We start from the raw sequence: 21,581 nt of genomic DNA on the forward strand, positions 1-21,581 counted from the left end.
AAGTATCAGAGGGGTAGCCATGTTAGTCTGGATTTGTAAAAAGCAACAGAGAGTCCTGTGGCACCTGAGTAGACTAATGGAGTTAGTTTCCCAGACCTGAAGAAGAGCTCTGTGTAAACTCAAAAGCTTATCTCTCACCACCAGAAACTGGCCCAATAAAAGATATTTTCCTCACCACCCTCTTCTCTCAAATATCCTGGGCCCAACATAGCTATACTAACACTGCATATATACATACACCCACAATAGCCATGTGATAAATTCTACAGATACATCATAAATATTTATCATATACCTTTTCAATTTATCCCACCATATTCCTCAAACCTCTGAGCAAAGGAATACAATAGTAGTACTTACCCCATTTTTAAACAAACAAACAAAAACTCTCTACTAAGATATTTTAAAAACAGTTTAATGTAACTGTGATGGGGAGTAATATTTTCCAGGCTGGTATGGGGTGAATATGGCTCAGAAGCAGTTAGGTAACCTAATAGGGCACACCTGAGGGAGTTAGTCTTGATAGGCAAACTCTGATTGTGAATGTAGCCCAGCTGGGCAGAAGCAGGCAGGAAGTTTGCTGCAGAAGGCTGTAGTGTGGGTGTTTGTACCTACTTTCTGAGCTTAGAGAGAGATGATAGAAGCTCTGGGATCTTGGTTCTGAGGGAAGGGTGGTGGATTAGGAAGCCTGATAGAGTAGGAAGCAGCTCAGGAAAATACAAGCAAGGTTTGGGATAGAGCAGACCTTGGTGGTTAAAGACAGGGTTCTTGGGTTAGAGCCTTGAGTAGTGGGTGGGCCTGTTTTCTCTACTAGCTACTGGGAAGAGGTATAGGCTTGGATTGGAGGGCTTCTGGGAAGAATACTCTGATACCTTAGAAGGGAAAACTATAATGACCTGGCTGGAAGGGAAGCTACACTGCATACAGAGAAGGGGAGAGCACTGTAACTTCTGGAGTGTGAGAGAAGTCAGTGTGAACAAGAGATGGAAGAGGGCATCAAACTGGGTGGAACTATTACCTAGTCACAGAGAGGAGACCCAGTGGTGAGTAGAGAACCCTGTTATAGTAACATATTTGCAAGGTGTTTTATTAGTTTTAATTGTATGCATTTGAGAAGATGCACATCTACATGACTATTGCAATGGTATTGCCACTAGGAAGTTACGTGACCATCCTAGATTTATGCCAATAAGACTTTTACAATAAACCTTTTAAGCGTTCTCTCTCTGGCCTGAATTGGCAGAATGCTGAGCACATCCAATGTCTATTGACTACAAGAGACTTGAGGCTGTTCAGGTAGTCTTAGAATTGGGCTCATAATAGGCCAAACTTACCAGTGGTGTAAGCAGTTGCAGTCTATTAAAGCCCAGAGGGTTGTGCCTGATAACATAAATGGCTGCTGTTCAATAGAATTTTATACATATTCTAAGCTACATTATTTTAATACAATTTATGCTTTTATTTTTGATTCCCCTTTGTGTGTCTCTGTAACAGTCACTGGGTTTCTCTTTTACTTTAGGGTTGTGTGGTGTGGGTGTGTTTGTTGGGTTTTTTTTTTGTTTGTTTGTTTTTTAATGCTAGATCTATTTTGATGACCCTCCGATGCCTTCTGCAGACACTTATCCTACATCCATTGAGTCTGATTTGATTTAGCCCCCTTGCTTTATAAATGTTTCTGTTATACCCATGTGTTTCAATCTATGACTTGGCAAATTTCCGGCACGTAAAAATCAAATTTTCGGTGGCTCTGCTTACTCTTTATTGTGCTGAGATCAATAGATGAGAACCCTTAACCTAGCAGTTTGCCAGAGTGCCTGACATGTATTCATAAGAACAGCCTATAAATTCAATGGAAATATTAGGTTGAAGGGGCATTCATGCTTTGAATAGCAAGTTTTCTTCAGCTTTTTCCACTCTGCTTTACACAAATTGGCCTTCTAAAAAGGCTTTAAGTCCTTCAAAGTCTGTGCTTTGTAACTGAGCACCAAGGCAAAGTAGAGATATTTAACTCCCAACATAATTCCCTAGGCACTAAATTATAAGTTATTTACTTTTCCCCAGTTAATTGAAATGGACAGTTAACAAAACTGTTAGTTACGTTCCTGCTCTGGAAAGTGTATATATTACTTTAGGCAACATTAAGCATTGCCATATACTTTTTTCCGCCCATTGAATATTTACTTCTTAGTTAGATTTGTCATCTTGGACAAGGTGGGGCCACATTATTCTCCCATGTGGAATGGTAGAAATCTGGAATGATTCTGCTGACCTCAGTGGAATCACTGTATTCTTTATACCAATGGAAGTAAGAGCAGGATTTGACCCATCATCAAAAAACTTTTGCCGAGAGATGTGTATAACAAAACAGCATGTCACTAGTCATCATTTTGAATGTTCTGATGGTTCTTTTAAAAAGAACCACAGCCAGCTAATTTTTTGGTTGGTACTGTTACTCAGTTGAGTTACAGGATGGTTTATCTTGGTACTCAAAGAAACAAACATAACCTACTAGGACAGCATCTATTTTAGGATAGAACATTGGTTTAACATATGAAAACCATGAGCCAATCATCATTGGTGTAGATCCACTGAAATATCTCTGCTTTCAATCCTGGCCATCCTAAGTTTTATGCCAATAATTACTTATACTGAGCCTGGAGTGTGGTAATGTGGGTGTTTATATCCAGACTATACCCTGGCTTTGGAGAGTTGATAGTCTAAATAAGATGAAATCCATCCCTGCAGAAAGAGTCCATATGAAGTCTGTGCACGGCTTCAGTTTCACTTTAGTACCCGCAAGTGGGACTTATGTGCTACATAAGCCTTGCTTGTACTGACCATTTGCATAGGAGTGAATGCCACCTGTGATACCTGACATAATGATGCTCCACCTCTTTCTTTAAAAAAAAAAAAAAAATACGTCAAAGTTTGAGAGAATATGCAGTTCACAACTTGTTGAATCTCTGCAAAAATAACCCTTTTCGCTTATTCGGAGTGTGTCCCAAAGGCCCGCAGTTATTTTAGTCAGAAATGTCAATTGATGAATTATATGTATGCGTGGGGAAGAGGGAGTGTTAGTTTCTTTTGGAGGGTCTTGTATATTTCTCTTCCGTGCAGTGTATAATACTGTTCCAGAGACATGAAATCAAAAATCTGACTGCTGAATGTGGCTTTGTGTAGCAGTAGATTTAATTTTTCTTGAAAATCTTGCCCTGGGCTATTTTGAAAAGTACATTGCTGTTGAGGTTTCAGAGCAATGAATTTGTTTCACATGAATGCTGGCAAAATCCAAGCCTGACTTATCCCCCTCTGTGCAATTCTAGCACTGGGTTTCAGGGAGGGCCAGATAAATTGAAATGCATGTTGAGATGACACCCCTGACTCCACCTATTAAAGATTCATTTGGCTTGAGAACATGTTTGGGTTTTGCAAATGATTACAAATGGCAAGAAGGCTGAGTGCTGGCAAGAGAGATTGTACAGTGTGAGCCTGATGAGCTACCTGATAGGCGTGACAAAATGAAAGCAACCCTGGTTTCCACCTACATGTTATTGCAAGCCTTCTGAACATCTAGTCAGTTGAAGCAAGATTGAAACTAGGCTGCATTGTACTTGTAACCCTTAACAGTTTTACAGTACCACAGGGCACGCCCACCTGTTCCTGAAACTGGGGAAGGCTTCAGGTTGCTCTTATCCCCTAACTAGTCTTGTATGACTATAAATCATTAGCTGGGGATTCCCTCAATTCCTAATACACAGCATCATGACAACCAATTCAGACAAACAAGTCAAGCAGGACTTTTGAATTTCACTTACTTTAACCCAGAAAGTAGAGTCCTAATGACTTTCCTGACGAAAGCCGAAGAAATGTTCGGCAAGGGGCTGGGGGTCAGGACTGCTGGGTTCTATTTCCCAGTTCTGGGAGAGCAGGAGTGGGAATGAAAGACCCAAGGCTATTCTGGGTGAAATTCATCCTTTGTTCAGAGGGCTGTTAGTAGGCCTATTCACCACGTAAGCAATTAAAACAGGTATTCTGTAGTGCAAATACCTTGTGGTGGCCCTATGTACAGGGATGAATTTCATCCTATAGGGTTAGTAGGATTGGGGCGGGTAGCTGCAGAATGAAAAGGGGATTAATTATGGGTTTATTAAAATCATTTTTGAGATGTGCATTTCTCCAACAGTTTGGGCTGGATTCTCCAATCCCCACTTTATACCAGCTGTGTAGTGGAAAGTGAATTTGTCAGCCAGGATTTCTGCAGCGGGGGCTTCTCCACTGCTGTAAAGCTGGCACAATGGTGTAGTTGCCTCCCACATTTGATGCCCACCCAACCCCTGGTGTAACGGGGAGGAGGGAGTGGGTGGAGCTGAACACTGTACCTGATCCTTTGCTGTTGGAAAATCCTTACGGAGCTTTGGCCACTGACCGAAATAGAACATGTGGCCTACTCCCAAACATCTGCAGGTGTCCAAGGTTCAGGGAGTCATAAGCAGCTTCTTGTGTCTGTCACTGTCCACAACTTATACCACATGTAGTAAAGAAGCAGGGCCTTTTCTCTTTGTTAGAAACACATACCCTGATGATGAGTTTTGTATGCTTCCTGCCACTGATGCTTCTTTACTCCTAATGTGTGAAGTGTTATAAACCTTCGCCTCAAGGCAGAATATGTGCCGTACAATGCTTTGCCTGTAGTCTGTAGAAGAGACTTTAGTTCAACCAAAATAGGCCTTGCTCAACCAAAATAAAGAGTATTCATATAGCTTCTTGCACCACCTTAACTAAATGGATTTTAAAATAGCACCTTTAGCTAAACCAATAAAAATTTTTTTTTCTTCGCTAGGAAAAAAGGTGTCTTTAACTTGTTAGCTAACGTATAGCAACTAGCATGAGGTAAAATCCCAGTGAAGATAAGGCATTATGTAGTTTTCTCATGAGTTACCAGCTCAAGGTAAACAATAAGGTCCTCCATAGACTTTAACACTACTGGCTTACACTTGTGAAGACAAGGCAGCTTGTAGTTCTTACTAGACTTTTACCTCATGCTAGTTACTATGTGTTGGCCAACTCGAGTTAAGAACATGCCTTTATTTTTCTTACTGAAGATACGCTGTGTCGACAATGTCTACTTTAGAAGTAGGCAAAAAAAATTATTTAGCAAAATCAACTACTTTTCTGCTCGTGCACAACGAGACAACAGTTTGTAATTTGTTTGAAAATAGAGTAATTTCTGTGCATGATGTATGCACATTGTACACGAGGAGCATATTGCAAGTATTTGATATTTGAGCTAGTTCAGTTTTTAGTGAAAATCATACCTCCCTATCTGCACACATGATCCTCCATTGCTATATGATCTGAACACCTCACAACTATGAATAGTTTGTACTCTGATAGAGCCCCTACGAGGCAAGAAAGTGTCATTGTCCTCATTTTACCTGGGGAGGAATGTGGCACAGGATAAGTTAAGAGACTTGCTCAAGGTCTCATGAGAAGTCTATGGCAGAGCCTAGAATAGTCCAGATCACCTGAATCCTATGCCAATGTTGTAACTGTTGGACCATAGGTTTTTTTGGAGTGGTTTCTGGTCATGTAGAAGGAACCCCAAGAACACTTTCAGGTCCCTATCTTCCAGCTAGAAGAGCCCATTGCAGAGGGAAGGAAAAAGAAAACACACGGGTTTCATCTGCTGTAAGTGTCCTTGTGGGTCTGTGTAGCTACCAATGTGGCTTTTATTATTATTATTCTTGCTTGTCTGCTTGCTTCCTTTCCCTCCATCTCTCCATTGCTACAGCCTGTCTTTGTTGACTAAATCAATCTTTCCTGTCCTTCTGTTTTTTATTAAAGCCACTGTTGCCTTTTGTTGTCTGGAATTGATCCCTTGTGAAGGAGAGAGGTTGGGGGGGAAGAAGGTCCATAAATGGAGTAAATCAAAGCCAAAAGAGCATGATATTTAACAGCTTGGGTTTGCAGCAGTAAAGGGCAAATTCACAGGTGTCACATAGAGTGCTTTCATAGCCCAGAGGGGAAATTCCAACAAGGACTGCCTGCTGCAAAGTACAATGGTGTGAGGTGATTCGTGGGTCACTTGCACACAGCTCTCTTGATGGATTGCAGAAACTCTCCTGTACTGATCTTAGCTACATCCTTGCTGCCTGTGGTTTTCTGACAGGCCTTTTCTTTTGTCAATAATGGACTCTTGCCTCCTGCTCCGTATCTTTTTCAACATAGTTACAGAAAATCCCCAGTAATCAATAGCATAGCCCTGATGATCCAACAAATTGTGCCTGGGGTGTCCTTTCTTTATCTCTTGACTTCTCCAAAGCAATTGACCATTTAAACCAAGAGCCAATGTGCAAATGTATACAACAGGTACTTTTTAGCTAATGCTGTTGACTGTACCTTCCTCTAGTCAGGAAAAGGACTCCAGGAAGGTAAACCTGGATTTCTAGCGACCAGAGTGGGTACGCTTTACAGCCACATCCAATACCCTAAAGTTCTGATCCAGTATCCATCACGATTAATTGGAACCATTCCACTAACTTCAATGGGCATATCTACATAGCAACTACACACCTGTGGCTGGCCTGTGCTAGTGGACTCGAGCTCATGAGGCTTGGGCTGCAGGGCTATTTTATTGCTGTGTAGATTTCTGGGCTCTGGCTGAAGCCTGGGCTCTTGGGATGGGAGGGTCCCAGAGCTCAGGCTCCAGCTTGAGCCCAGAAGTCTACACAGCAGTGAAACAGCCCCACAGCCTGATTTGGCTGGCATGGGCAAGCAAGCCACAGGCTTGTCTTTGCTGTGTAGACGTATCCTTAGGGGACAGGGAGTCAGAAACCCTAGTTACTGTTCTTGGTGATGTCACTTGTGCTCTTTGTGCCTCAGTTTCCCCATCTGCAAAGTAGCTGTAATACAAAATTAACTCACTGTCTGGATTGTGACACTTTTAGGCCTGGTCTAAACTAGAAGATTGTTGTCTTATCTATGTTGCACAGGAGTCCGAAGAATCCACACGCCCTGAGCGACATAGTTAAGCTATCCCCTGGTGTAGACCATGCTAGAGCAACAGAAAAATTCTTCTATCAACCTCTCCCATTGGGGTAGGTAGTGTCTCTGCTGAAATACTGCAGCTGTGCCACTGTAGTGCGTTAACTAAGGTTATGGCTACACTTAACACTCATATGCGTTGAGATCTCTGGATTGAAAGCAATATGTAAAAGTAAAATATTGTAGATTTTAAAGTGTCTCAAATGTAGCACTCTTTGAACATTTTCATTTGTCTTCTGGGTTATGTTGATACTAAATGATGGAAAACTTTAGACTAAAGAGATGTCATTTCTGGCTTCCTGCAGCATTTTATTTTATTGATTTCCGCCTTCGTTCTGGGTCTTGGTTCATGAGCAGACCTTGCCAAGACATATTTTTTATTTTTTTTATTTTTTTATTTCTCATTTTAAAGATGACATCACCAGCAGCACAGATCCCCTTACTACCTTGCTGAGGCATTTGGTCCAGCCTTGACTTAGAGGAAAGAGTGCCACCTGCTGAGTCATTAAAAGAATTGCCCAAAATCCCAGGCTCTGTTTTGGAAAGTCTCCTGCCTGTTTTGCTGCTTGTGAGATCACAAGACTAGTCAGATGTGTCATGCTATCATCACCAAACATTAAGGGCTTATTCCTGGTGACGTACAAGTAAAGGTAAAATACCCAGTTACTTCAACTGAGGACTAGTTCCCTAATCCTCATATGTGAAGGTGGCATTTGTAGGCTGGCCCAATGATCAGTAGTACAAGAGTAATTGGTGTACTTCCTCTTTGATAAACACCAAATTCATGTTCAGTTACATTGGTGTAAAGCTGGAATACTATAACTCTCCTCCATGGGTCATTAATAGAGTTTGAAAACAGAACCCTCATCACTGCAGCGCAGACTACCACCAGTTGAGCTAAAGTCACTCAATTTGCTGGCAATAACAGGTGGCTATCTTCTAGTGGACTAAAGGAGTGAGTCACACTATTTGTCAGGGTTTTATATTGTCTATTGGTGTTGGAGTCATGCCAGATTTACACTCCTGTAATAGAGATCAGAATTGAACACTCCAGCTTCATCAGAGAGGTCAGAAACTGTACTTCCAGTCAATGTCAATTGTCTTTCTACCAGAGATTCCAAGGCATCCACCCATCACTCTAAGTACAACTCCTTTTTCCTGAAAAAAGTGATTCTAGAGGTGTAGAGAGACATAGCTCAGCTGTTCTTCAAATATTTCCTTTCTGCACAACTCGGGCAGCCCTCAACTCAACACCACTTTAAAAATAAGTAAATTACAAAGACAGAAAAATCAGTTGTGAGAACATGGACTATAATTGGGCTGGAAGGAGGAAAAAGAATAAAGGATACATATTTTAAGTAGTGCACACAAGTACAACTTTTTTGCATCCACTCCACTTTCACTTCATAGATACAGTTGCGCAAGGGAGGGTGATTCATGTGATGAAATAAAGAATCTGAGCAGACAAAGAGTTGCCAGTTCCCTGAGATGCTCATATGGCACAGAAAGTTGCCTAATTAATCCCTAGTGTTTGGATTAACCATGCCAATCTGCTCTATAGAAGAGCCAGGGACCAAGTCAGAACCAGAGCAATGCCTTCAACTTGCTGGAAGAAGTTTACTGAGAAGATGATTTGGGATTAAATCAGTATCCCAAATTCAGGCAATAACACTCTCAATTAACTAATTGGTCCCTCCTGTATTCATGCTCATTCTTTATCACTGATCAATTAATTTAAAATATGTAATGTTTTTATAGTCTAGTGGATATAGATTTAATGTAATCAGTGCTGTATATTGCTCCCCCTCAAGGCTCTGCATAGCTCAACCCTGCCTCCATCTTGGATTTCACCCTCCACCCCCCCCTTCCGCATTTGCTCCTCCAGACTTTTTTTCTTTTGTGACTGCTCTCTTTGTGCCATTCCCCACCATGGTCTTTGCAACTTCTTCCATGCTGGCCTGACTCTAGGAACTCTTTTTCTGCACACCAAACAACTTCCCTCTTTAAAAGCCACATCAGGACTGTGGCACCAACTTCCACTAGAACTAAGAACCACTACAAATCTCCCTGCCTCTTGTTCCAAGTGCAGGGGCACTTCTTTGACCTTGCCTTTGCTGATATAAGCACACTGCATATGCATGTGTGCATGCGCACACCTGTATATATCACCACAACTATACCACACTGCAAACATCTTTCCTTCTGAGGGGAGAGGGAATAAACCTACATGATAAATGTTAGTCATGCTGCTTTATTTATTTTTTTAAATGCATGACTGGAAAGTGCTCAGATAGTGCAATGAGGGCGATGTGAAAACCTTCATAGAAGATGTGGCTTTTCTGTGTTGTGCTTGTGTATAAAAAGAAAAGCAGTCTGCAATTTGCACCATCATATATAAATTGTCTATAGCCCTTCGAGGCAAATTGCCAATGGTTGCCCTCACTTAAGACACAGTGGGGGGGAGGGGGAAATTCACTACATAGAAATCTTCAAGGATTAAAAATGACTCTGCATTTTCCCACAGGCTGTCTCAGACCCAACCTTGCTTTACCTGCTTCAATTGCAGAACACACTTAGGCCTCTGCAAGTTGTAGGGCAGCATTTATTTTAAGGTGCTCTAAATAAAGCACTGATCACCCCTTCCTTCCATCCTCACATCCTAGTCTCTTCCAGGATGTGTGATGTGTTTTTTTTTTTTTTTTTTTTTTTTTTAAGAATGGAAGGAAATGGTTATGCAAACTTAAGGAAAAAAAGCTTAGTGTCCCATTCTCTTTCCCACCCCACCAACCGACTTAGATTAGGATAACTAACGGAAGTAATACCCTGCTGCTGAATATTTTATGAACCTATGGAAGGCTAGTCATTATGCATGTTCCTTAATGTGCCTTATTCACAGCTAATTGCAGCAGGATTGTAGAAGGCCAACAGCTCTTAACTAGAGTAGAGGCAGACCAAAATTCCCTTGTAAACACACACAAGCTGGAGGAGGGGAAGAGGTAGGGTGACCAGACAGCAAATGTGAAAAATCGGGATGGGGGTGGGGGGTAATAGGAGCCTATATAAGAGAGAGACCCCAAAATCAGGACTGTCCCTATAAAATTGGGACAGCTGGTCACCCTAGGAAGAGGAGAGATTTCCTTGAGCTTTATGATATCCAAAAAAGGCAATGCTCTAATCAATGTAAGTTTTAAGCACATTTTTTAAAAATAAATAAGCATCTGTCAGAGAGGAAGCTAGCATCCTAGGGTTGTGGTTTTACGTAGGGATGTGAGAGGTGCCCATCACTTTGTCTTTAAATCAAATCTGGATGTCTTTTTGAACTTTATTTCTATTTTTATATAAAATGTAAACACAACAAAACATGGGTGCAGAGGATGGAAATAGCACATAAATATCAATTCACCATTCGTTATTTGTAAAACTTGGAAACCAAAACAAGTAACTCCCACCACTACCAACCCCTGAGGTAATGCAGTGCACCAATTATTAAAGTGACTAAAGTTATGTTCTCCCTTATTTGAGTATTCGGGGCTAATATATACTAAACAAAGCATGCAATAGTTTTTTCCTCTCCAAATGAGAGACATTCTCATATTTTTCTATGTGTTTCTATTATACAGTCATTCTCCTCCCCGCATTAATGCAGTAGTAGAGAGCTCACTAAACCAGATTATATATGAAGGAGGAATTGCAGACTTCCACTTTTTTCAAAGTAACTTTTGGCCACTAAAATAGCTACTGCAATTTATTTCTTAATGTTAACTGGTAATACCAACTCATCCAGCATGCCTAAAATACACAAACTTGGAGAAGGAAAGATAGACACTCCCAAAGTTTTTGAGAGAATTGAATATGGTTTTTCAGAATACGTGCATTTTTTTTGACAGGTATAGAGTAGGGTTTCTCAATCTTTTTCTTTCTGATCTCTGATCTCTTCTTCTCCTCCTCCTCCTCCTTCTCCCCCCCCCCCCCCAATATGCTATAAAAAATTCCTTGGCGCACCTGTGCCACAATAACAATTTTTCTGCGTATAAAAGCCCAACCCAACTTGGGGGGGGGGGGGCAGAAAGCAGGGCAGTTGGCCAGGGCCCCATGCCACAGGAGGCCCCACAAAGCTAAGTTACTCAGGCTTTAGTTTCCCACCTGGGTGGTAGGTCTTGGGGGGGGGGCCTAGACTTCAGCCCTGCGTGACGGGGCTTCTGCTTTCTGCCCTGGGCCCCAGTGAGTCTAATGCTGGCCCTGCTTGGGCAGACCCCTAAAACCTGCTTGTCTATTGCCAATCTAACATTAAACAAATGTTCTGGAGTCCAGTAGTACCTGTTTAATACCTTGTTCTGGAAGAATCGCAAGGGTAAAGAACTTTGAAATAGCTTTCACATTAAGCCATGCTTCTGTTGTGATAGTAAGGCTAAGTTTTTCTCTCTCTCTCTCTTCCCCCCCCCCCCCGCCTTTTTTTTTAACTGAGATGTCACTCTTTTAAAGAGCCCCTATAGCTCAAACAAAAGTTATGTCTTGATGCAAAAATTATGGGTGAGGATCTTATGCACTGTTAGCTAGAGGTCAGACTAAATGATCATAATGGTCTCTTCTGGCCATAAAATCTTTGGATCTCTCAATCTGAACAGTAGCAGACACAGGAACTAAAGACCTGCATTTGAGTGCATCAGATCTTCACAATTATAAGGTAACTTCTGTTCTTCAGAATTTTTTTTTTTTGACAAGGGTTAGATAGTATTAACTGTTCTCTCATCAAGACTGAATATACTAGGAATTTTGGAGTCTGCATTTTGCATTGGTGCTAAAACTTGATTAAGCTTTAATTCAGACATTTTATCTTCCTTTTTTTAATTAAAAGCTGCATTTTTTTTTGTTTAGCTTTTGGCTTTTAAAAATTTGAATATTTTAAGAAAACCAAAATCTGAAATTTTCAAATTTTTAACTCCAATTTCATTTTTTCCAGTGTTCACTAAAAATCAGCTTTTGACCAAAATGAAAATATGTGCAAATGCTTGTTTGTTTTTGGTCAAAAAGCCATTTTCACCACAAAATGTTTAGATGAAGAAAATTCAGCCAGTTATACTAAAGATCCCATCCTGTAAATCTTAGTCATGGTCGCTTTGCTTCAGTGGGACTAGTCATGTGGATAAGGTATGCAGGATTCCTGCATTGCATTCCAACTACTGACCTAAGTCAAAACATTTTAATAACCCCTCATGAATTGCCTTAACCATCCAGTCTGCCACACAGTATTGGCCAGCTTTTCAAAAGTGTTCAGCACCCTGCAGCTTCCATTGTTCTTGTGTGTTTCTTCCTCTTCTCTGCCCACCCCCCCCCCCACCCCCCCGCCGTCTAGGAGTATGCTTTTTCATGTGCAGGGCATTGCTTATGCTTTCAGTATGGGGCACTGTCATGTCACGAAATCCATGCACAGGTGTAAAATTGGTGTGAGGACAGAACCTGGTATGCTATTTCTAAATCAGTCAATAAAGTAAACGCTTGGAGATGCTTCTGAAATTGAAGTGCTACAGAACATAAGCTCAAGGTCACAGTCATGTGAAATATGGAAGAGGAACTGCTATAAAAATGTCCTAATGTATTTAAGTGGGCTTGCCTATTTCCTTCTACCTTCCTGTTCTTATGGGAGTTCAGACATTTGTGTCTGTCGTCTTGCTGTATTTGGTCTGAAGGCTTGAGGGAGAATCGGGAAAGGAATGAGGTATCAGCCCACCAGTTGAGGCTGAATTTTCCCTTGGGGATACTTGTCTCTCTTTTGGTAGGAGAAAAGAGAGGTGTGATTCTCACTTTTAATGAAATTCCTGTAACTTGAGGCATTCATTTAACATCTGTTGTGAAGCAAAGATGCATTGAAGGTTATTCTGTGTACTCTATTTGGTTAAAGGGACCCTTTAGCATTCTCTCCCTCCCACCCCCCCACCCCCCCCATTCACTCTCAACCCCTGAGACCGTAAAATCCACATCTGAAAATCATTGCATTTCCAATGCCTATCTGGGGAAAAAAAATCCAAGGAAAACATTAGCACATAAGAACCCAATACAGCCCAATCCTATAGCAGCTCCAGTTCAACCTGTCAAGGGGATTGTTCCCCAGAAAAATAAGTCAGGTCTCTGACAAATCCTGGCTTAGCAGGGAAAAAACACACCTCATAAGAATGGTCATAGTGGGTCAGACCAATGCTCTTTCTATCGTAGCAGCATGTCTTCCAACAGTGGCTGGGGCCAGATGCTTCAGAAGGAGTAAACAGAACAGGGCAATTGATCAAGTGATCCACCCCTGGTTTACTCCCAGATTCTAGCAATCAGAGGTTTAGGATATCCAAATGATGGGATTACATCCTGACCATCTTGGCTAATGATTTATTTTGATTGGTGATCCCTTGAATTGAGGGAAATCTCTACCACAGATTTACATATGGGTCCTGAGATGACTCAGGAGTCTGATCCTGGAACTGCAAATCTGCCTGCAGTAGGTACAGACATTTTGTGGCAGGCCAGCGGCCTGCTGGGAGACAGTTATTTCTCTTTCCTTCTTCCCCTCTCTCTTTTCAACTTCAAGGGCAAGGCACTTTTCTTCAAAGCGGGCCAATACCTGATGGAGAATATGGCACCATTGGGGTCAGTTGGTGGCTTGCTCTTCCCAGCTTGTGATGTCCACATCAGTTTTCTTAAGATATGTTTTCAGTGTGTCTTTGTAGCAATTCCTCTGACCATGGGTCAGCCGAGAGAGGACTTGTTTTGGGAGGCGAGAGTCTGGCATCCACACACAATTTAGCCCAGCAAAGTTGGTGCATGAGGATCACTGCTTCCATGCTGGTGACACTGACTTCAGCGAGGATGCTGGCGTTTGAGTGGCGATCTTCCCACTTGACGTGAAGGATCTTCCGGAGGCATCCTTGGTGGTACCTCTCCAAACTCTTGAGGTACTGTCGATAGGTTACCCTGATTTTGCATCCATAGAGGAGTGTAGGAACAACAGTTGTCTTAGACCTGGATCTTGGTGTCCTGCTGTATGTCATGGTCTGTGAAAGCATATCGGAGCAATTTCCCAAAGGAAGCACTTTGCATGCAGAATCTTGTGCTGGATCTCACGGTGGTATTATTATTTGTATGTTGAGAAAGTTGGCTACCGAGGTAGCCAAAGTGCTCAACTGTCTCTAAAGTCTGACCCTCAATGGTGACTTGTGGTGGGTCATGTGCAAAGCCTGAAGCAGTTGATAGAGCACTTTAGTCTTCTCAATATTGAGTGAGAGTCCTAGGCTTCGGTAAGCTTGTGCAAGAAAATCCAGTATGGACCGAAGGTCATTCTCGGTGTGTGTGAGGATGACAATCATCAGCATACCGAAGATCAGTAATGGATGTCCTGAAGACTTCAGACTTCGAGCGGAGACATTGAAGAATGGATGGGTGGCTCTTTAATCTATATCTGATCATGGAGAAGCCTTAGGACCTTAATCAATTTTGGAGGGCAGCCAAATCCAGCCAGCACCTTCCACAGGGCTTCATGATTGACTAATAGTATTGGCTAATTGGTTGACTCTGTGTGAAGTACTTCGTTAGCTTTTTATTTTTATTTTTTAAAGCTGCTGCCTATTAATTTCATTGCGTGTCCGAGTTCTTGTGGTGTTTACCCCTTTACATAACGTACCATAAGGCAGTGTCGTCTTTACCAACGTTAAAACGCTGCCACGGCAGCGGTTTAATGTGGCTGTGCAGTCGTGGAACCAGCGCTAGGAGAGAGCTCTCCTAGCACTGTGTTTTAATAATAATAATCATAATTTAAAAAAATCCACCCCTGTGAAGGGAGTAGCTCCCAGTGCTGGGAGTCATCTACCGTGCCACTTTACAGTGCTGAAACTTGCATTGCTGGGGGGGGAGGCGGTGTTTTTTCTTACTTTCTTTTTTTTTTTCTTTTAACCCTCTTCCTCCCCCCCCCCCCCCCAGTGAAAAAGTTTCAGTGCTATAAAGTGGTAGTGTAGACACAACCTTAGTCACTTTCTCTACACCATTCATCCCTATCCCAGTTTAGAGCAGCATGATTGGCAACTGTGATTACATTTCTGTAATTACTATTGACTCTGGGCAGACTTTAAATGGCTTAACACATTGCCAGAGCAGTGCTGCTTTGATTAGTTTAAAAAGACATATTACCCATGCTTTTCAAATGCTGAAGGTTTTTGTTGTTGGCTTCTTTTAAGACCAGTAGCAACATCCTGTTGAAGATAACAGTGACAGCTGAACTAGCCACCTCTGTTATCCTACTGCCCTAAAGTATTTGTCTGCATTACTGACAGAAATGATGAGCAAGAGCAATCTTCCTGTAATTTTCCATCATCCAGTATTATTCATCTCTTCTCTCTCCCCACCCCCCAAATACATGACTATTACTGTCTCATCTGTTATAGTACAAAAGCTGCATTATGAAGTTGCCTCACTGGGTATTGCTGCTTTAAGTAAGTTGTTGTTTTTTTTTCTCTCCTCTCTTCCCCCCTCCACCCCCCCGCAACAGCTGTGGGAGCTGAGTAAGTGGATGCACCAGGCTGTTGCTGAGGTTAAGGCTATGAATAGGGAAGGTGGTTCCTGTAAGAACAGCCAATCAGGAGCTTTGGTATCTGAGGAAGTGCTAAGACATTAGCTGAAGCTGCATGATGTGCATGTGAAGTTGAGACAGAGAAGCCATAAAGAAAAGAAATGTAACTTGACTACATCAGGGAAGAGCTGATTCAGGAGAGACGATGTAAACTGATTGCACAGTATTATAAAAAGTGGCTGAAATCACTACTCTTTTTCTGTAAGTTTCAGATTTTCTATAAAATAGAAAACTAAGTACTGCAGTGAAGTAGGTCCATTGGACCCTGGACATTTATAATACCTACCACATTATTTACTCTTCCTAGTCTAGGGACTACTGAATGTATTGAGATAAAGGTAAATACTGTAAAGAGGTGAACATCCATCTTTTTTTGAACTGTGCCCATTTAGACTGCAGCCTCTACTTTCTTCAGCTCTCCAACCCCCCCCCAGTTACTTCTTTCTCCCCCCCCCCTTCCCCCCAATCTCTGGCCTCACTTTCAGTCCATGGAATTATTATATTATAGCTCCACTATAGTTAAGGTTGTCACATCATCTGCTTAAAAGTAGACCTTTCCAAGTCCTCTAAAATGGATACGCTTAGTCCGATTTCTTTGAAAGCGGACATGCCTCTGGATGGTGCAGGGTTTAGAGAACCAAATGTAGTCATTAGAGGCATGGGTTCCAGAGATTTAAACCCCCTGAAAATATAGCCACTTTTAAAGTAAGTTTCTAGGGGGTGGGGGTGTGTGTGTGGCTAACAGCAGCGGCTCCAGGCACCAGCGCTCCAAGTGCGTACCTGGGGTGGCATGCCGCGGGGGGCGCCCTGCTGGTCCCTGCGAGGGCGGCAGTCAGGCAGCCTTCAGCGGCATGCCTGCGGGAGGTCCGCCAGTCCTGCGGATTTGGCGGCAATTCGGAGGCGGGTACGCCGAATCTGCGGGACTGGGGACCTCCCGCAGGCATGCCACCGAAGGCAGCCTGCCTGCTGTGCTTGGGGTGGCAAAAAAGCTACAGCTGCCCCTGGTGGCTAAAGATCAAATTATTGATGTGATGCAAGTCAAAGTGGTCTCAATCTGTTGAGTTCTACCGAAGGTAGTGCATGGTACGCACTAAGTCTTTGGGGGACCCAGACAGAGATCAGTATTTAATAATAATTACACTGGGCATGAGACAATACAGAAAAATGGGTAGATCATCTCCATTCCCACTACTTCATATGCTTTAATGTTTGACTCTTGTAAGTGCTCTAAAATCAGAACAGTTAATCAGATTACTTTTTAAATGTGGTGTTCCTCATTGGGATGTGTGGTAGTGTTAGTGATCCAAATTTGGGTCATGACCAAGGGGTTCCCAAGTTACAGGCTCCTCCATATGGAAAGTCTTTCTGCTGCCTTGTATTGTTAGTTTGAGAGGTATTAAAGATCTCTTGATGGCTGTGAACTCACCCTTCAATTAACAGAACTAAAGATACATTAATCACAAGCCCCCACCTAAGCCAAAAGGAGTTTTTGTATTGAGTGGCTGGAGGTCACTACAATTTGAGTCATGGCTGGCAATTTCATTTTGGGTTGAAGATATGTAATCCAAGTACATGGAGGAGGGAAAAAAAATAGACATGTAAATACTTCCTGGGAGGGAAGGGATACTAGAGGGCAGAGAAATGGAGGAAACAGTGGGAGAGGGGTTATGGGGATGGATGGGAAGGGAAAAAAGTTGGGGGCTCTGGTGAAGGAAACATGCCACCCCAGCTCTGCCTGTGCACCCCAACCTCCTGTACTTCCCTAAAGCCTTGTTTTCTAGGGGCGGAACTAGACATAAGTACTTCCTAGGAGGGGCAATTAGGGGGAGAGGGTTTGGGGGCTGCAGTGAAGGGAGGGGTGCTTTGGGGAAGGGGATAAATGGTAGGTGAGGGAAGTCAGGCTGGGGGTTAGGTGGAGTGGAGGGGTGGGAAGGCTGATGTGGGCGTGAGTGCCGGGAGACTTGGGGAGAATAGGCGTAGGGACACCTATCAGTCCCATATTCTTCCCTCACATATGTATGTCCAGGTTTGGTGGGTTCTTGCCTGTGAAATGTCCCTGTGCATCATTTAAGTACTATTGGATTGACTAAGTGCTGCATAGTCTGGTGCAGGACTTATGAGCAGGGATAAATTTCATCCAGTATGCATAGCTCCTGTTGTGCCAATAGGCACTATATAATTTGCTCATGGTGGTTTTGTTTGGTTTTGTATTTTGTATTTTTTTTCCCCATATGGTTATGGCTTTTTCCATGGGAAGGAGGTAGAAGATAAAACAGCAAGTATGCTAGAAACAAAGTTGCATTTTTAAATATATTTTTTTTAAATACTACATCAGAATTACTCCTTGGCAGTGGCCTGAAGTTGCAATTTTTCTTAGCCGTTCAGAATCTAGGCAACACTGTCCTTATATACAAATACCTATGCTGTGAACTATTAAATTAAGGCTTGTTTTTTAAAGCTATGATTGAAAGGGACATGCATTCTTTAACTGCTCATCTCTGAACATCAGCAGCAGAAATATCAAATTAGTCTTACAATCTTGACATAATTAAAGCAGGGAGCCTGCATAAATATTACATTAGGCTCATTGATCTGGAAATTTTGACCACAGCTAAACCCTTAGATCACATCTACAGCAGTGTTTTTTCTGCTCTATATAGTGATTGAGTTGATACCATTGGTCCACATGGTTTCGAAGAGTGTCGTGATGATTCAAAGGAAGAATGAAACCTCAACCTGCCCCATAACAATTTTATTATTTGTATTCCAGTAGTGCCTACAGCCTCACTGTGTGTACAGTGCCCACCATATAGTACAAGATGGTCTCTGCCCTGAAGAATTCACAATCTAAGGAGGAGAGAGGAGTTATTATTTCCATTTTACAGATGAGACATGTGGCCTCAATTCAGGAAGGTACTTAAACCTATTTATAAGTCCATCCCTATTCAGGAAAGCATACAAGCATTTGCTTACCTTAAAATGTGCTTACTTCCCTATCTAATGTTCTAATAGCAAGACTAGCCTTCTTCTCTATCAAGTCAGCTTTGCATGGAGGAAGACACAAGCAAGTAGGACTCTCTTTGAACCCCTGCCATTGATCAGTTAATCAGATCTGTTTCATAATTACTCTTGCAATATTAGCGTAGCTTACACCGCTATAAATGTAATTAATGGTCTCTAAGTTTCCCAGTATACCAATATACCTCTCATACATAATGCGGTGCATTACAGCATAGTTCTCTTCCCATATTGTGCAAAGTGTAGATGTATGGTAAAATTAACTAGATGCATCTAAATTGATGGCATATGTATATTAGCTATAAAGGGAGTGTGAGTCTGCCCTGACGATGGCACTGAGAGTGTATATTGTGTGTAATGACAGTATGGCCTGAGTTCTCATTTAGTGGAAGGCCACTTGACACCACCCTGGAGAACAGATCCTCAGCTGGTCTAGTCAGTCATAGCTCTATTGATTTCAATGGAGCTATGACAATTCACACTTGATGGGCCTTAAGTGAGTGTAAAGCAATTTATGCCCACATTAAAGCCCCTTTATACTGCCAGAGTAGTATAAAGTCACCTGTAGTGTAAATGTGAATCCATCCCTTCCTAGGAAGATCTCTATTTAGATAAGATAACATCACAGCCTGAACTTTCCAAACTCCAGTTAGTCTCTGGAAGATGGACCATTATGCCCCCTGGGTCTGTATTGACTGATGCTCCAGCCTGTATTCTTAAAGGTTAAGGACATTGTTCAGCTCAATATTTATTTTAGGCTGTACTATCACCATCTAAAGAAGCGCAGGGAGCGCTAATTTGCTAGAGAGCAAATAAATGGCTGCAGCGTATCATTATCTTGGTGGACCAGTTACAGTGAACGCCATTCAAACAGGCCAGATATAGCGTCCCAACGATATTCCAGGCAGGGCACTGCTTTAGCACCAGTATTCATGCCTGACACTTGATGCTATCACTGCTGGGGACAAGGAACGCTGCCAAATATACAGGAAACTGTATCTTCATGTACAATGCAGCGTGTGTGTGTGTGTGGGAATAAAATTAAAATGCAAGTCTTGATTTAAACCTGCATAGTAGGTCAAATCCACAGCTTTAGCAGGTTAATAGGCATGGTGGCCCAGTGAAGAGGGCCCCAAACAAGGAGTCAGGAGACCTTGGTTCTGTCCCAACATCTGTATGATCTCAGTTAAATTATTTCCCTGTGCCTCAATTCCCCTTCTTTAATGTCAGTGGCTCACCTTTGCTAAAGAACTTTGAGCCTATGGATGAAAAATGGTATGTCAGAGCTTATCTGTTCTAGGTTGATATGTTCCCCTCCCTCCATATCTGGATAATGTTTTATAATTTTCCTCACTGTTTTGAGTCTTGGTTTAAGAGAATGTTTGCAACATGCTTGAGATCCTTAGAATAAAATATGCCCCCTGCCCCACACACACACCCACTGTACAGGTCCAAGTTACTCATGTTTTGTGTTGGGTGGGATTTGTTTGAGTTGAAGAGGATGGAAATCACCTCCCAATCTCTCAATGATAGCTTCAAACCCTCATGTGGGCAGGGAAGGGGCTCCAGTGGTGCACTAGCTGTCTACTCCAGGGGTGAATTTCACCCATCGCATGTGTAGTAAGGGCAGGTGTAGGCTGCATTCTTGGGGCAATGAATTGATTACTGATTATGCCTAGCTTAAATCACTAGCTACACCTTGGCTCAGCTCTTCTGCACTGCAGACCATGGGGGCGGGAAGAAACTTAAAGTCTTCAAAACTAGAAAGAGGCATAAATTCAAGCTTTGAACTTAAATTGTGCCATCCTAGTACTCTAATACATCCCTCTCCTCCTACTAACCTCAGTCTGCACTTGCCTAAATTATCTCTACACCCCAAGGAAAAGTATTAGGTCCTGTATTGAGTTCATTAGTGCTGGACAGTAAATTAAAATGTAGGAGCTAGCATGAAAGGTGGGAAGGCAGCAGATCCTAATGAAGCATCTTACCTGAACAATTTTTTCCCCACTAATCAGGATAGTGAGACTGCAACTATGTTCATGTAATAAGGGGGCATGCAGAAGGTGGAGGGCTGGGGAGCAGGGGATATCATTGATGGCTTTAATGAGAAAGCAGCACAGAGCTTTATCCAACTGAATAGGGATAGACTTGGAGGTCTAAAAGCTGCTTTTGTTGCAGGGATTTAAACCCATGGGCTGTAGTTTGAAGTATTAATATAGATCCACCTTGCTAGTCTGCATTAAACAGACTATGTGGAAATGAAGGGGATGTATGTGTGACCTCCTCTGTTTCAATGGAGATGAAGGTAGAGGAAGAGGCATCACTTAAACTCCCTCAAAGGACATATTGAATATTTGGCATGTGAACATGGACTTGGTTTGGGATGGTGTGTGTGGTGGGGTGGGGGGAGATCAAGGACCAAATTCTCTACACCCATTTACAGCAAGTAGAGATTTGTCCCAATATTTTAAAGAAAGAAACAGTAACATGGATTTTCAGCTTGGATATACCAAATATGTGGGTGATACACTGTGCAATATACACTTTGAAAAGCTTCTAAATTAGTCAGAACATTGGATTAATCTCTTCCCAGGCTTTACGATCATTAAGACAGATTCTGATCTCTGTTATTCCGGTGCAAAACTGTGGTAGCCACATTGGCTTTGACATAACAGATCGGAATCTGGCTCAATGGCAGTGAAAGCTGGGAAGAGGTTTATCCAATATGGCTACTGCAGCTTTGCAGTGGTATAGCTGACATCAGAATCTGGTCTGGTGTTTGGTAAGTAACTTTAACAAACTCAATGCAAAGGTGCTTTCTTTCTCTCTAATAAGGGGCTGGGTCTTTGTGCACACATGCTCATGTATTAGGGGCTTTATGTGTGCAATAAGAACTGTTTTGCTTGTTGGTGTG

At 42.2% G+C, this 21,581-nt stretch overlaps 1 long non-coding RNA gene across 1 annotated transcript in view; it reads left to right on the forward strand.

Moving 5' to 3' along the window:
* The first annotated feature begins 904 nt into the window (after window positions 1-904).
* The window catches only part of LOC135981562 (uncharacterized), a 43,879-nt gene continuing 23,202 nt past the window's right edge, over window positions 905-21,581 (forward strand). Inside the window, exon 1 of the long non-coding RNA XR_010598635.1 lies at window positions 905-1,043. This is a non-coding gene — a long non-coding RNA (uncharacterized LOC135981562). The remainder of the gene's footprint in view (window positions 1,044-21,581) is intronic.

The sequence above is a fragment of the Chrysemys picta genome, chromosome 2, assembly GCF_011386835.1.
Source record: "Chrysemys picta bellii isolate R12L10 chromosome 2, ASM1138683v2, whole genome shotgun sequence".
NCBI classification, from domain to species: domain Eukaryota; kingdom Metazoa; phylum Chordata; order Testudines; family Emydidae; genus Chrysemys; species Chrysemys picta.